At 35.9% G+C, this 15,021-nt stretch overlaps 1 pseudogene; it reads left to right on the forward strand.

Annotated features, from left to right (window-relative positions):
* Positions 1-726: 726 nt before the first annotated feature.
* Positions 727-12,673, forward strand: LOC149192118 (FRIGIDA-like protein 3; annotated as a pseudogene).
* Positions 12,674-15,021: the final 2,348 nt, after the last annotated feature.

Here is a 15,021-nt window from a genome sequence, read left to right on the forward strand (position 1 = left end):
GCTACAAGGGAGTTAATGTCATGTACCCGTTTCTATTGGTGGGACAGTGAGGGGTCATGATGAAAAAGGAGGACCATGTTGGTCCATCGATGGGGTGTATTTGTGCATGGTTTAATACCCCCAAGCCCATGTCAGACCAAGATGATAGTTATGGTATAGATGTCCAACATTATAAATAGACTCCATACAATGGTAAACAGATGGACCCGGTTTAACGATTTTGCGAAAAACACACCCACTTAATTGAGGCCAAATGATTACAAATCTTTGTGTGTGCCTACTAAGAAGGTGAAAATATTTATTGCCATGAAAATTGATCCCCATTTGATCCATAACCCAGAATTTATTGCCTGCGGAAGTTTCTCCGGGCTAATTTGGCCTTGGAATGGCTAATTTTTATTCTAACAATGTTTATTTAAGCTTTGAAGGCATCGATCAATCGAGAGTTGAAACAAAGAAATGGTGTAGACACGATCGAGCAGAAGTAATATCATTCACAAGCAGATGAGCCACTAACAAGAAACACACCATCTCAGACAACGAGTAATTAGAGTAATCAATAAGTTATCAGATCGAGGCACATACACAATTTCCTCAGAAGAGCTTGAGAGCGTTGCCCAAATCCTTAATTCAGATGGCTTCACCCTTTTCCTATCTTGTCTCTATGACACCGACTCACAACAAAAGAGTATTGTCAGGAAAGAATGCATGAATCTATTTGCCACAATGGCCAATGTCCACGACGATTCATTTTCACCCCACCTGTCAAGAATGGTGGGAAATGTTATTTATCGCCTCAAGGACCCAGATTCCAATGTTTGTGATGCCTGCATTGATGAAATCAACATTATGGTTTCGATGATCGCCAACTCAAATTCGTCAATTTTTGCATTTGCGAAGCCTTTATGGGAAGCTATTGGTGAGAAAAATTGGTATTTGTAGGTCAACTATGTGTTGAACCTGTCGAGAGCTATTGACAATGTTGTAGATCCTTAGTTGTCGGGGATTCTTCAAAGGCTCCTACCTAGGATTGTGAAGCTTCTAGGGAATCAAAACTTTATGGGGAAAGTTGTGTTTTTGTCTTCGATTGGAAGTGTGGTAGAGGCAAGAGGGGCGTTGATGCAACGGGCATTCAATGATCTTATTTTGTTGATGCAAGAGGAATTGCCACATGAATGGGTTCAATTGTTCCATGTCTCATATTTTAATTCGAGGGAGGTAGATGAAAATGAGGCTTTGCAATTGGTTGGGGTGAACAGTGCTTGCCATCCCAACCCTGAAGAGAAATTCCTATCGACGTAATTTTTTTTTTTTTTTTTTTTTGATATATATATATATATATATATATATATATATATATAATATAAATATATAAATACATTATTAAATTTTAACCCAAAAACCAATAAAGTATTTTAAACGACTTTTATTTAAATCTTACCCAATCAAATTTCTCTAGCAATAATTTTATTTAGACATTAAATAGCCCTTTGAAAATTACATGGATATTAAATTTCCCTTTGAAAATTAATGCAAAGATAGACATATAGGAATTATTTTGTTATTAAACGTTAAAATGCACGTAGTTTAAGGAGACAATGTTTTTGCCCAGAAAATATTGCAATTTTTTACGAAGTCTAGCAGAAATTTTTGGGAATTTGGGTTACAACTCTCAAGCTTTAGGATTTTGGGCGTCTGAGGGGTTTTTGATGCCGCTAAATCTATTTCCAACATCAAAAAAATTATTCAAACACCCCCACAGATGAATTTTTTGAAAATAAAAAGGTCGAATTCCGACGAGAAATGACCGTCCATACGAAGTTGTCACCTAGATAGACAATATCATTAAAATGTGAAAGCAACCAATAAATAAAGTTCCATGAAATACTAATATATTATTCACTTGTGCAGCCTACTTAAATTAATAAAAAAAAAGTCTATAATATAAATAGATTATTTTATTTAATTAAAATAAAATATATATTTTAAGTATTTTATATATATATTAACATATATAATTATATATGGTTAATATGGTCAATAATGTCTCATTCCAAATACCCCTCCTCTCATAATTTTTTTTTTTTTGAATTGGATGCGCGCGTGCTCTGCAGGCCCCCGTGTTCCCCTGCTCCTGGCTACCTCGACCTTGGTCTCCTGCTGCAACTATGGTCCCTTCGTAGCCTTCTCCGGATGGTGGCCTCCCTCCTGCTTCTTCTCAAATGGATCAACTCCTTGAAGAAAACGTTGTAACCTTTGCTTCTCTGTTAACTTCTCTTGGCCCTCCTAGATCCAGACCTTCTGTTTCCAAGTTTGTTAAAAAGCTAGAAGATATCCTAGAAATCATTCTTCCTCCCTCCCTTCCTCGTCGTGTAGCGCTCTCACTCTCTGAACATGGATTGGTGGGACAGTTTACAAGACTTTGGCCTTCTCCTTGATCGGTGCAGAAGTGGGTTGAACGGAACTAGTCCTCTTAAATTAGTGCAAAAGAAGACAGATACTTGATATTTAGAAATGGCCCATATTTCATGGACATTGGGGGCCTATATTTAAACTAGTGGACTTAGGATTTCGATCTAGAGTTGGATGTGCCAAATGTATGCCGGTTTGGGTGCATCTCCCTCACCTCTCCCTCCACTACTGGGGAGATGAATAAGTCAAAGAAATAGGAAATGCAGTGGGAAAATACATCGACAGAAGCAAGCCAAAGGAGAATATGCACACATGTGAAAGGATATGTGTTGAAGTAGACATAGGAAAAGGCCTCTCAAAAGTAGTGAAGATCAAAGATGACATTTGGATGCACATTCAACAACTGGACTACGAAAAAATCCCATTCAAGTGTAAGTTATGTCATGAATATGATCATTTTGCTAGCAGATGTACGAAAAACAAGAAAACGAAGAAGTAGAAGCTCAGGATCCAAAATCGGAACAAGTAAAAAAGAAAAAGATAGCAAGTAAACAAAATTCTCAGCCCTCTTCATTCCCTCAAGCTTCCTCTGATTCAGCCCCTATTCTCTCAGATCCCGTCCCTACACCCTCTTCTCCTTTGCCTCCTTCCATCCCTCCCATCCCTTCCTCCAACCTTTTGGTTTCTAATCCTTTCGGTCCTCTCGAAGAGACTGCCATTCCCTCCTCTTCTCCTCCCTCCTCCCCGCATCTCCCTTTTCCTCCCTTTCCCATCCCCTCCTCCCCCAATCTCCCCCTTAGCCCCCTCCCTCCCTCTTTTGATCGAATCCTAACAAGGAACCAATCATTATCATCTCTTGACCATAAAAAAAAAAAAAAAAAACGAAGAAAGTCAAACATAGAACTAAGAGATGAAGTTGCAACAAAGGAGATGGCTATGGGTACTCAACAACCTATGGATTCCTTCCTTGAAAAGAACACAGGAAATAAGGAGAAAACCCCCCATCCTTCCAGAGGGAAAGGACCCTCTGCCTCCAACCAAAATAAATAATGAATTTGGTCTCCTGGAACTGTCGAGGAATGGGAAACCCATTGAAATTCAATGCAATCAAAGACTTATTAGCAATGGAAAATCCATACATCCTCATGATATATGAGACCAAAATAAATGAACAAGAATCTGGGAAAATGATCCAAAAAATAAGGAACTATGAAGGCTCATCTCTCCAAGAAATAGGGGCCTCGGGAGGTATCTGCACTCTGTGGAGGAAAGGAAAATGGGAATTAGTACATCAACTAAAAGATCAGCACTGGATTAAAACTGACCTAAGAAATAAAATCACTGATGAGAAATACTGTATGATTAATATCTATGCGCCAAATCACTATAGAGAGAAAGAAGTATGCTGGAATTCTCTCAAAGATATCTTATCCCAGGTACAAAACAGAAGCATCATAGTTGGAGGAGACCTCAACTTAGTCTTGAATGCTGATGAGAAGTTTGGAGGTTCCTTTCATGCTGATCCATCAAGGGACTCCATTGAAAACATTATGGAATCCTATAACCTATTGGATATTCCTCCCAATAATGAAAAATATACATGGAGCAATAAAAGAATCAACAAAAGCAATATAAAAGAAAGGCTAGACTGCATCCTAATCCAGGATAACATATTAACAAACTACAGCTCAATCATTTCTAGAATAGTCCAAACTTCAACATTTGACCACAAGCCAGTGGTAATCTCCCTAGGGACTATGGGGAATCTGGGACCTATACCATTTCGATATTGCCCTTCGTGGAATAACAATGAGGAAGTTAAAAAGTAACAACAAAGTTATGGTCCCAAAATATTACAGGTTCTCCAAATTTTGTTTGGGAAACCAAATTAAAATCTTGGGGAAGGAAATGAAAATATGGGTCAAGAATAATCATAAAGAAACTCAGAAAAGGAAGGTAGAATTATTAAAAAAATGGAAACAATTCAAGAAACAAAAGAACACCCAGAAAAACAAAAGAAAGTCAATTTCAGGAAAATAAACTTTATTGGGAAATATATAGAGTGAGTAGAGTAGAGGAAGAGGAATGGAGATTAAAATCTCGCAACCTCTGGCTAAAGGCGGGAGATAAAAGCACAACCTTCTTTCACAATTCAACAAAGATGCGTAGAATCATAAATCAGATTGACAGTATAAAGGTTGAAGAAGACAGAGAAATCAAAGGTCAAGAAGCATTGAAAAAGGAAGCTTACAACCATTTCAAAAAGCTTCTAACAACAGAATCAACAAATTTAGACTATGGAACCTTCATCCAGCATATTCCCAATAAAATAAGTGAAGAAAACAACTTTGAACTCACTAAAGAAGTCGATGAGAATGAGATCTAATTAGCAACGTGGGACCTTCATTGGAACAAATCACCTGGCCCCGATGTATTTTCCATTATATTCTATCGTTACAATTGGCACATTATCAAAAAAATGTTTTGGGAATGATAAGAATTTTTTTTAGGAAAAATAAGTTAGGAGCTTTCACCAACTCTTCTTACCTTTCTCTTTTCCTAAAAGAGGCAAGGACCTCCACTTTCAGTTGATTCTGACCAATCTCCTTGTGTAATTCCTCTTATAAAATAATCACAAAAATCCTAGCCAATAGAATAAATCCTCTCCTCCCTAATTGAATCTCAAAAAACTAAGGAGGATTCGTGCCTAATAGATAAATCCTAGATAATATTATGATAGTCCAAGAAGCACTGCACTCAAGTGTATCAAGGAAAGAGCAGGGAATCATTATAAAATTAGATATGGCAAACACATTTGATAGAGTTAATCTATCCTTCCTATCAGCAGTCCTCAAGAAATTTGGATTCTCAAGTGAGATAATAGAAGTAATCAAAGCTTGCACAGTAGGACCATGGATCGCCCCTCTGATCAATGGAAGGCCAAGTGAGTTCTTCCAAAGTTCCCAGGGATTGAGACAAGGATGCCCCTTATCTCCTTTTCTTTATATAATAATGGTAGACTCGTTGAGAAGAACTCTTGAAAAGTGCAGAAGAGAACGCACATTAACTAGCCTCTCTATAACCTCTGGAGTCAAAAGCATCAATCACTCATTATTTGCAGATGATACACTAATGATGGGAGGGGCTTCTTGCATAGTAGCCCAAAGGATAAAAAAAGTGTTGAATAATTTCATGGAGGTTTCAGGAGGACTCCTAAACAACAAAAAATGTAGAATCTATGGTTGGAATGCGCCTCCACACACTCTTCAATGAATATCTCAGATTTTGGACATTCCCTTTCAAGTAAGATGGAGTCATTTCCTCTATCTAGGCCTCCCTATATCTAAAGAAAGCCTGAAGACAGAACTGTGGAACAACCACATTGAGAAAATGAAAAAAAAGATACAAAATTGGGGGATGAATTGGCTCAATTTAGCAGGCAGAGTGATCTTAATTAAGTCAATGCTCACAGCTCTCCCAATCTATCAATTTGCAGCAATTTTAGCACCAGCTAGCATACACAAGCAAATAGAGTTAATAATAAGGGGATTTCTATGGCAAGGAGGGAAATCTGAATAAAAAAAGTTCAACTTAGTAAAATGGGATCAAGTAACCTTGCCATATGAAAAAGGAGGTATGTCCATAAGACTCCCTGCTCATTTGAATTTGGCTCTAGGGGAAAAAATAACATGGAGGCTTATCACAGGGAAGGACTGTTGGTGGAAGCAAGTCTTGGAATCTAAGTATATGAATCATGCTCGATCTCTCCTTCTAGTAGAAGGAACCCCGATCAGGCCATGCTCTCAAGTTTGGAAACTAGTAAAAAAAGTCCTCCCTCTCATCAAGGAGCACACATCTAAACTCCCTAAGAATGACAAAGGTACTAACTTATGGGAAGATAGAATAATGGGGAACCCTCCCCTAGCCACTCATTTAAATCTCCAAAATTTAAGAATATGGATGAGCTCAAAGGGAATAATCACACTGGAAGCTATCTCCCTTTGGAAAAATAGTAATTGGGAAGATTGGAAGATCCCCATCCTCTCTCAAAATATCAAAAAACAATGGGACTCTTTAATCATCCTTCTTAAGGGAGCTGCTCCAATTAATCAAGATTCCCAAGATTCATTTATATGGGATCCTAATGGAGGAGAGTATATGGTGAAATCAGGATATTTGACTATTCAAGCACAACAAGATAAACAAGATTGGGCACCTTGGAGAACAGTGTGGAAAAATGAAAGCTTGCCAAAGGTAAAAATATTCATCTGGACTCTTCTAAAAGGCAAAGTCCTAACTACAGATAATCTAAAAAAAAGGATTTTCAGGGCCCTCCAGGTGCCCTTTGTGCTTAATGGTTGAAGAAAGCATTCAACACCTCTTTCTCGACTGTCCCTTTGCAAAAGAATGTTGGAACCTCCTAGTAAGTCCCCTGGAGATCAATCTGAATCTATCCCAACCATTTAATGACTTCTTTACAACTTGGAAAAGGGAATATCCCTACTCTCTTAAAAAATCACTCCATCAAAAGGTATTGGACAAGTCTCCCTTCCTTCATGTGCTAGCAGCTTTGGTTAGCAAGAAACCAACAAATTTTCAATGACCACCCTCTAGTCATTGGCAAAGTATTGTCTAGGACTTGGGGTCTTACATCTGAATTCCTATCTTCAAAAGGAATGAAACCAATTGACACTAATCAACTATAGCAAGAGGAGAGAAGTTGGATCAACTATTTAATTAGTAGGCCTAATTGTCCAAGCACCCCCAATTTAAAGCCAACACTTCAGAATTGGAAAATAAGGCTAAAAAATGAAAGAGAAAAAAAAGATATGATAGATCAACTCCACGAAACAATGAAGGAAACAAGGTAGCAAGAAAAGTCAGAGAATTCTCTTTTGAAAAAGCAGCTTAATGATCAGAATACTGAAATTGATTCGCTCAAGAACAAGTGCTCTCACCTTGAGGAATCAATCAACTATCTCAAGGGACTCATCATAAACCAAACTGGCAAGAACTCAAACTTCTAGGGCGGTAGGATCAAGTCTTAGCAAGAACCATGAGCTAACTAGTTCTAAAAGATCACAACAATGATTCTAATGCAGCATTCTCAACAATTATCATAAGTTTTTCACATGTTTTGTAAATGTAAATTTTTGCTTAATCAGTTTGTAAGACAATATAAGCATAATGTAGTAGGAAATCCAGGCAATTTTGGATCCAATGCTCGGGTAATCGAGACTGTGCTCCCTCTTCTTCCTCTAAAAGCGAGTTAATCTCCAAAAAACTATTTGTAATGGGAGCTTGCTCCATTTTCCTTTTGGAATAGAAATCACAATATCCAAACTTGTTAAAAAAAATTAAGGTCAATAATGTAATTTAATTATTAGAAGTTTTTTTTCAAGTATTTTTGTTTAAGATTTGGAATTTTGTTTTGAAATTGTAAGTTTTAAATATATACATTACAAAATTAAAATGTCTCACGAATTTTTTAAGATGCTAAATTTATTTTTTCATTTAAAAAACTAAAATTCATAATATTGTCAAAAATATTTACATCATATTTAAAATAATATAAAATTCTAATAATTAAAATAAAACATTATATTATAACGATGGGTCACATATATAACACTCTCTTTCTTTCCCAAAATCATTATTAAAGTTGCTTATCAATTTTCTACTACTCAATTTGTGCCTCAAAAATATCATTTATATTAATTAAAACAAATTAATCATAATATCGTTTATTTTAATTAAATGATTAATTCTACTCTTCATCCTTCCATTTCAACCTATACCTAAAAATATAATTTATATTGATTAAAACATATTAATTATATGATTAATTCACTCTTCATTCCTTCTATGTCAAACTATAGCAAATTGTCTTCAATGTGAACTTTGTTTTCGGTATAAGGGTGGAAGAGGTAGTCGAAATACAAAATATATATTAAAAAATATTATAATGATAAATATGATAATGTTAAAATAATAATAGATTTAGTTAATTGGGGTTGGTATAAATAATTTATGTGATGTAGTTTTGTTTTATTTATTTAAAATATGTTGTTTAAAAAAATTATAATTAAAAATGTATTTATCAATTGGGTGGCTGGTATAAAGGGTTGGTAAGGTTTATTTGTAAATTTGGAGAAATATTAAATCCATTTATTCATGGATTTTAGTTATTTTAATTAATAATTTGGTGGGTCAAGTTTCCCAGCACAATTCTATTTCAAGGGTTTTTGTTTTCTAAAACAACCAAGGTTTAAAACTCACAATAATCAAGAGAAGACACCCATTAACTTATCTACTATGGTTTACCCCTTCATAGTTCCATGTTGTTTTAAAACTCACAATAATCAAGAGAAGGCACCCATTAACTTATCTACTATGGTTTACCCCTTTCATAGTTCCATTCATATTTGAAAATATATTGGAAGAGATCGAGTATAGTATGCATCGAGAGACATCTACTAGCATTCTGATCCTAACAAGAGGGTAAACCCATTTCCTTTAAAACATTGAACCCGAAATTAACTAGCATTTGCACCAAATGTTGCAAAGGAAACGCCGTAAGGCATAAATTGAGGAACAATTCCGACATGGGAATGAGAAAATGTACATAAGATGCAGATATGTAGCATAAATGAGATTCTAAAGATGTATAAATTGAAGTTTATTTAGGGTGCTTAAGTCTATATTTTTTTTAATTATTGAATTAATATTGCATATAAATCTCATAAAATTCAACCAACTTATAATTGAGGGCTCTGATCTCTAAGTTTGACTTTGGGTCATTAACATGGTAATGCACTGTCTCAACCACTAAACCACATAACAACAAACAAAAGACTACAAAATGTTATGATCATTACTATAGTAAACCCAATGACTCTACACACAATAATTTATTCTTTACTCGAAGAGAATATTGCTTAACCATATCCACAAAAAGATTGCAAGGTGGAAAGCATTATGCAGAACAGAATCTCTGTTATTATAACTTGTAAGTTGTAGCATTGTTCCAACCAATAAAACTATCTTCACATTTTGGAAGATCAAATGGAAATAAGTTTTGAAGAATTCAATAAAAAACGTCCAAGATCATTGGATCACATGATTAATTGTACCCTGTACTATGAATCTAATATTTTTATGCACTTACAATAAAGGGAGAAAACAAGGTCCAAACAATGTATACCACAGGGACCAATAAATAGTATATTTGCTAATCCTTGCTAGGATCAGAAAAAACAACATTAATTCTCCTTAAATCCTTCACAATCAAATTATACAATTGTTGTACAACACAAGGCCCATGCTGTTGTCAATAGTTCTGATTGAGAATGCGACCAGATTCCTTCAATCTCATACAATGATTAATGCACCAATTATACAATTGTTGTACAACACAAGGCTCATGTTGTTGTCAATCAAGCAATAGTTCTGATCGAGAATGCGCCAGATTCCTTCAATCTCATATAGTGATTAATGCACCAAACACAGATGTACTAGTTGCAACGACTTTTATATCATTTTGTTGATGTTGTCATGTCAAAATCAATGTGATACAATTAAGTCACCTTTAAGAAGAACCTCATTGCAATTTCTATACAAGGATGTCTGTCTTATCATTACTCATTCTAATTTCACCTCTTTTATTGTCAGACTTCACGAATTAGCCTCCAAATGCTTGCTTCATCCACAGACCAGTGAATTACCTTTTATAAATATTTTGTTTGAGCATTGGAACTCAATAACATTTACAAAATTATAAAAAGTTTATCTCCAATCAATTTCTTTTCTTTTCTTTTTCTTTTTCTGATTTCCACTTATTATTGTTATATAAATATCTAAACTCATTTTATAATACTTTAAAAATATAAATTTTCAGATATTATAATCCCTAAATCCTTTCTTCCCATTCTTAATGACTTTTGCAATTGGAAATAGGGCTTTGCAATTAGGTTCCCTCTGCATTAAACTCTGCAACTGACCCACCACGGTTAGTGTTGGAGTCCTTGGAGGGGTTTTATTCTCTTGAACAAAAGTCAAGTGACAAGAAAGAGTCTGGGCTCCCGGCTCTACGCCGGGCCTGTACATTATTACTGGAATCTCTTGTACCTGTTTTGGCAGATCCTATTTTGGGTGTTGAACATCCAGTTCTGCCCTTAAATATAAAGGAGCAAGCCAAAAGTATTGCACATGAATGGAAGTCGAAGATAAACCTTGAAGGAGATGTTGCCAATGGCAATTCGTTGGAGGCTCAGGCCTTCTTGCAACTTCTAGCTACTTTTGGAATTGCGTCAGAGTTTGATAAAGATGACTTATGCAAGCTTGTTCTTGCATTTGCACGGTGCAGGCAGACACCTGAACTCTGTCGTTCCCTTGGACTTGAATAAAAAATGCCAGGTTGGTTGGCTGATGTTCTGTAACGTTTGCCTCAGTGGCTAGGCTGGCAAAATTTCCATCCATTTTGGTAGATAGGCTTTTTGTTGTTTTTCTGGCATTCATGGCTAGCTTGGTTTTTTTGAGGGACTGGTGGATTTTATCAGTATACTTGGTTGTGGTTGATTGAGTTGAAGATAAATTTTGGTAATCCTGGCTGTAGTAAACCTTCCCAACGTTTTTTGTTTAGTCCAGTGAACGGGTTTCTAAGTTGACGGGGTTGGTAGTCTTTTCTTTAGATCTCAACATTTCATATGCAAGGCAGATACTGAGTGGCCTCTACTAGGTAGACATCTTTTTATGAGGTAGAAAGTTGTATGTAAGTTATTTTGTTGATATTAATAAAGGCACCTGAAGATGATCAGCTATGGTGAAGTGTCATAAGGCCTTTCATGAGTGGGGAACTGTTTACTTACGAAAATGGTCTCAAGCTGGCATCGTTGTTATCTTTATTGACAAATCCGTTGAAGTTGTCTGTATTGTTTTTTCTTTCACAGTAAACTGTCTTTTGGTATTTCAAATGTTTGTGACATATTCAGATTAACTGAAAATTTTGTGACAATTTCATGCAGATGTTGTAGAAACCCTGTTCAATAGTGGAAAACAAATTGAGGGAGTCAACTTTGCTCATGCATTTGGGCTAACAGAGAAGTTTGCACCTGTTCCTTTGTTGAAAACAAATTGAGGCAGTCAACTTTGCTCATGCATTTGGGCTGACAGAGAAGTTTGCACCTGTTCATTTGTTGAAGGAATATCTGAAAGATGCTAAGAAAGCTTCTCAGGCAAGTTTAAAAAGCGGGAATAACTCTACTGTTGCACAAGTACGATTGTATTACTGTTATGCAAAATGTCTTGTTATGTGATGATCATTTTGGCTTAGTATTGTTGGTTATATCGGAAGTTCCTTTTTTGACCGATATTTTTATTCGCTGCTACAGAATGAAGTAAATACAAAAGAGCTTTCTGCTTACAGAGCTGTTATAAAGTGCATTGAGGAGCACAAACTTGAATCGCAGTTCTCACCAGATCCTCTTCAAAAGCGTGTAGCTCAGCTAGAGAAAGCTAAGGCTGACAGAAAAAGGTCTGCAGGTGTTGTTAAGTCTCAACCTAAGCGTCCTCGTGCTAATGGAGGAAATGCTGGTGTATATATGCCTCCGTTAAGTGCAGATGAAAGAACTCCGACTCTTTATGCTTCTTCCAATGGTGCAGACAGAAGCTTTTATAGGTCTTTGGATAGAGTACAATATTCTGGTGCAGCTCCAGGTGTTACATCCTACAACCTACAGGGCCAAAATGCATATGACAGATCAAACCAAGGATTATATGGAGCAGGCTATGGTGTTGGAAATAGGACTCCAGTCTCGCTCTCAAGGCCATATATGTATCCATCAGATAACATGGGGCCTTCGTTGTTGGGTTCCGATTCTTACAATTCCTCTACTAATTACAGCAACCATCACTTTGGCAGTAGACTGCCTACCCCTCCTCTAGCTTATCAGTCTTCTTTTATACATTAGGTAGGTACGATGCTTATCTTACCGTGGTCAAGCAAGTTCTGATCTTATCAGGCCCCATAAAACCTTTTCTATTGGATGTGGCTGGTAGTAAGCAGTTAGCTTTGAAGAGGTTTTTTGACTTTGTTTCTGTAAATCTAAAAGATTGGCAAAGTTCATTTGGCAGCTTTTCACAATTTTCAGTGGTGTTTTCTTCTATTAAGGAATCTTCTATTAAGGAATTTTATTTTTGTATGGTATTGAGTGCTTCATCACTTTCCCAGGTTACTATATACTGTAGTGTTTACAGTTCAAAGATGATTATATGCATAATTTTGGTATTTTTTTATTTGTTTGACAAATCAGAGAGGATCAATCTGTCTCTTTGTGGAAGATTAAAATTTGGTGAATAATATATCATTTGTGATCTTGTTCGGAGCTCATAACACAAGACTTTCAATTGCATTGTATGCCGAGGGCTGGTCTTGTGCTGAATATGATTTAATTGTCCACTTGCACATTACCTCATTGGTACCTGTTTACTCTACGCCTATGAAGCGAATCAGATTTTATTTTGATTAGTCCAATTGTAAGGCTATTTTTGAAACTGGACCCTGCCCCTCTTAAACTGCTGCATGATTAAAATCCCCCTTTTTGAGCAGAAATGATTTGTAGTGCTAGTGATATAGTTGTTATACCCTGCATTAATATTTTTGTGTTCTCTGTAACGAGGACAAAGCACATTGGAGTTATATGTCCCATCTAGAACTAGCAATTGTCTCAAAAGGTACAAAGAGAGGCCGATATGATTATTAAATTAGAATTGTTGAATTTCTCTAGAAGAGATGTTGGTTCAAGCCTACAAGGAGCAAAGAGATTTGATGTTTGGAGTTCTATGCTTTTTAGACACCATATTTCTTTAAATACAACTTAATTTTAGAAAAAGTTCAACCGCAATGCAGTTCTGCCATGCAGACATACACTTAAATCGCTATTGGGCTTATGATATTGACAAATTCAAAGTAAACTGGTATACAAGAGAATGTACCAAGCTAAACCACAAGTTACACATCTTCAGACCTAAAAAAGTACATAACAATGGTTTGGTATATCAATAGCAATATCATAATTGCTTTTCCTTCCACATACATACAATTGCTCCAAAGGCAAGGACAAGAAATTTTTTCAGCTCTAGTGAGCACCAGTGGGTCACCAAAACGAGTGACCACTAATGGCTTTCACATTTATACAAGGAATTGGCAAGGGACTTTACATGGACTCCACTCAACTTCAGACACATCTTCAGCCAATATGGAGAGTGATTGAAATTGAACATAGCTAAGTAGTGGCATTGGCTCACAGTAATACACCAAGTATAAAATATTTAAGCTTTTACAGAAGCAAGGAGTAAGAAAAATTATGAAGCTCAGAGAAGTAGATTTAAATCAATCAAAGCTTGTTGAACGACTATAATGTCCATAGAAATAATCTTCCAATGTTCTGCTCTCATGTACAAGATTTACACTTTGATCTGGACTACTGTTTGATACCAAATCATCATCAACTCCAAGCATTGCAAGTGATAGATGAGTTTGGATGTCACAACTCCTAGAGTTTTCTCCAGATTCATCCTCAATCAATTCATCTAATTCCATGGACATTGTCAATTACCTCTTGGTCCAATAAGGTAGGTCATCTCCTTCTCCTCGTAGTAATTTCAAAGTCCGCAATAATAAGTTACAGACAAACAATGAGGAAGAATAAGTTCACGTTTTTACATTAACATTTATCCATTGTTTGAAATTTCACAAAGTCAGTTTAATGCAAAGGTAAGCCACTTTATTTGGGGAAACCAAAGCTTTCAATTCAAATCTTGCAATCCAGATTTCAGCTAGGATAGTGATTCTCAGGAAAGCTATATACTCTCTTGATATTGGAGCGAAAGCAGATATGCTGGCTCTTCTTGCCTATTCAGGGAGGGGTAATTTGCATACTGAAGCTTTGGTTTGAGATATGATGTAATCTCTTTTGCTAATATTCAAAGAATATTATATTTCATTAATGGAAAAATAGATTATTGGCAATTGAGGCTTTGAATATTTTGCCATAACCCACCATCAGCATTTAGGGCTAACCTGTTTAAGGGTGATGATTTTACAAATTGAACTACTAAACAAATGTTTAGATTACAACCCTAAACACTAGGTCTAAACACCCTTTACTCTATGTCAGAAGGATATCAACTCGATATTTCATGTGCCATTCTTCGTTATGGGAAAAAACAATTCTAGCACTAACTCCTCACAGGAAAGGAAATGTCTTCAAGCAACTAAATTTGACATAAGATCAGAAACTGAAACATATATATGCAACTAATGAGAATAAGAGTAATTACTCTGTTCATTCGAGGTCGAAACTAAGCTGCCTGTCTCAGACAACATGCTGCACCAATGACCATTCTCTTCATCTTCCTCATGTCATAAGCATCTTCCAAAAGTGGATCTGCAAGTTCTTTTACAGAGCCAGCTGCCAGTAATGGCCTTGCCTAAATTTTGAAATTTACAGGAGATTAAGATTCTGAACCAAGACAAAGAAACCAAAAGAATCCAAAATTATCAAATACAAAACAAGCAGCCTTGCCTAAATTTTGAAATTTACAAGAGAT

This window comes from Pinus tabuliformis, chromosome 2_2, assembly GCF_031772625.1.
Source record: "Pinus tabuliformis cultivar Carrire ecotype Pingquan chromosome 2_2, CPIR1, whole genome shotgun sequence".
Classification (NCBI taxonomy): domain Eukaryota; kingdom Viridiplantae; phylum Streptophyta; class Pinopsida; order Pinales; family Pinaceae; genus Pinus; species Pinus tabuliformis.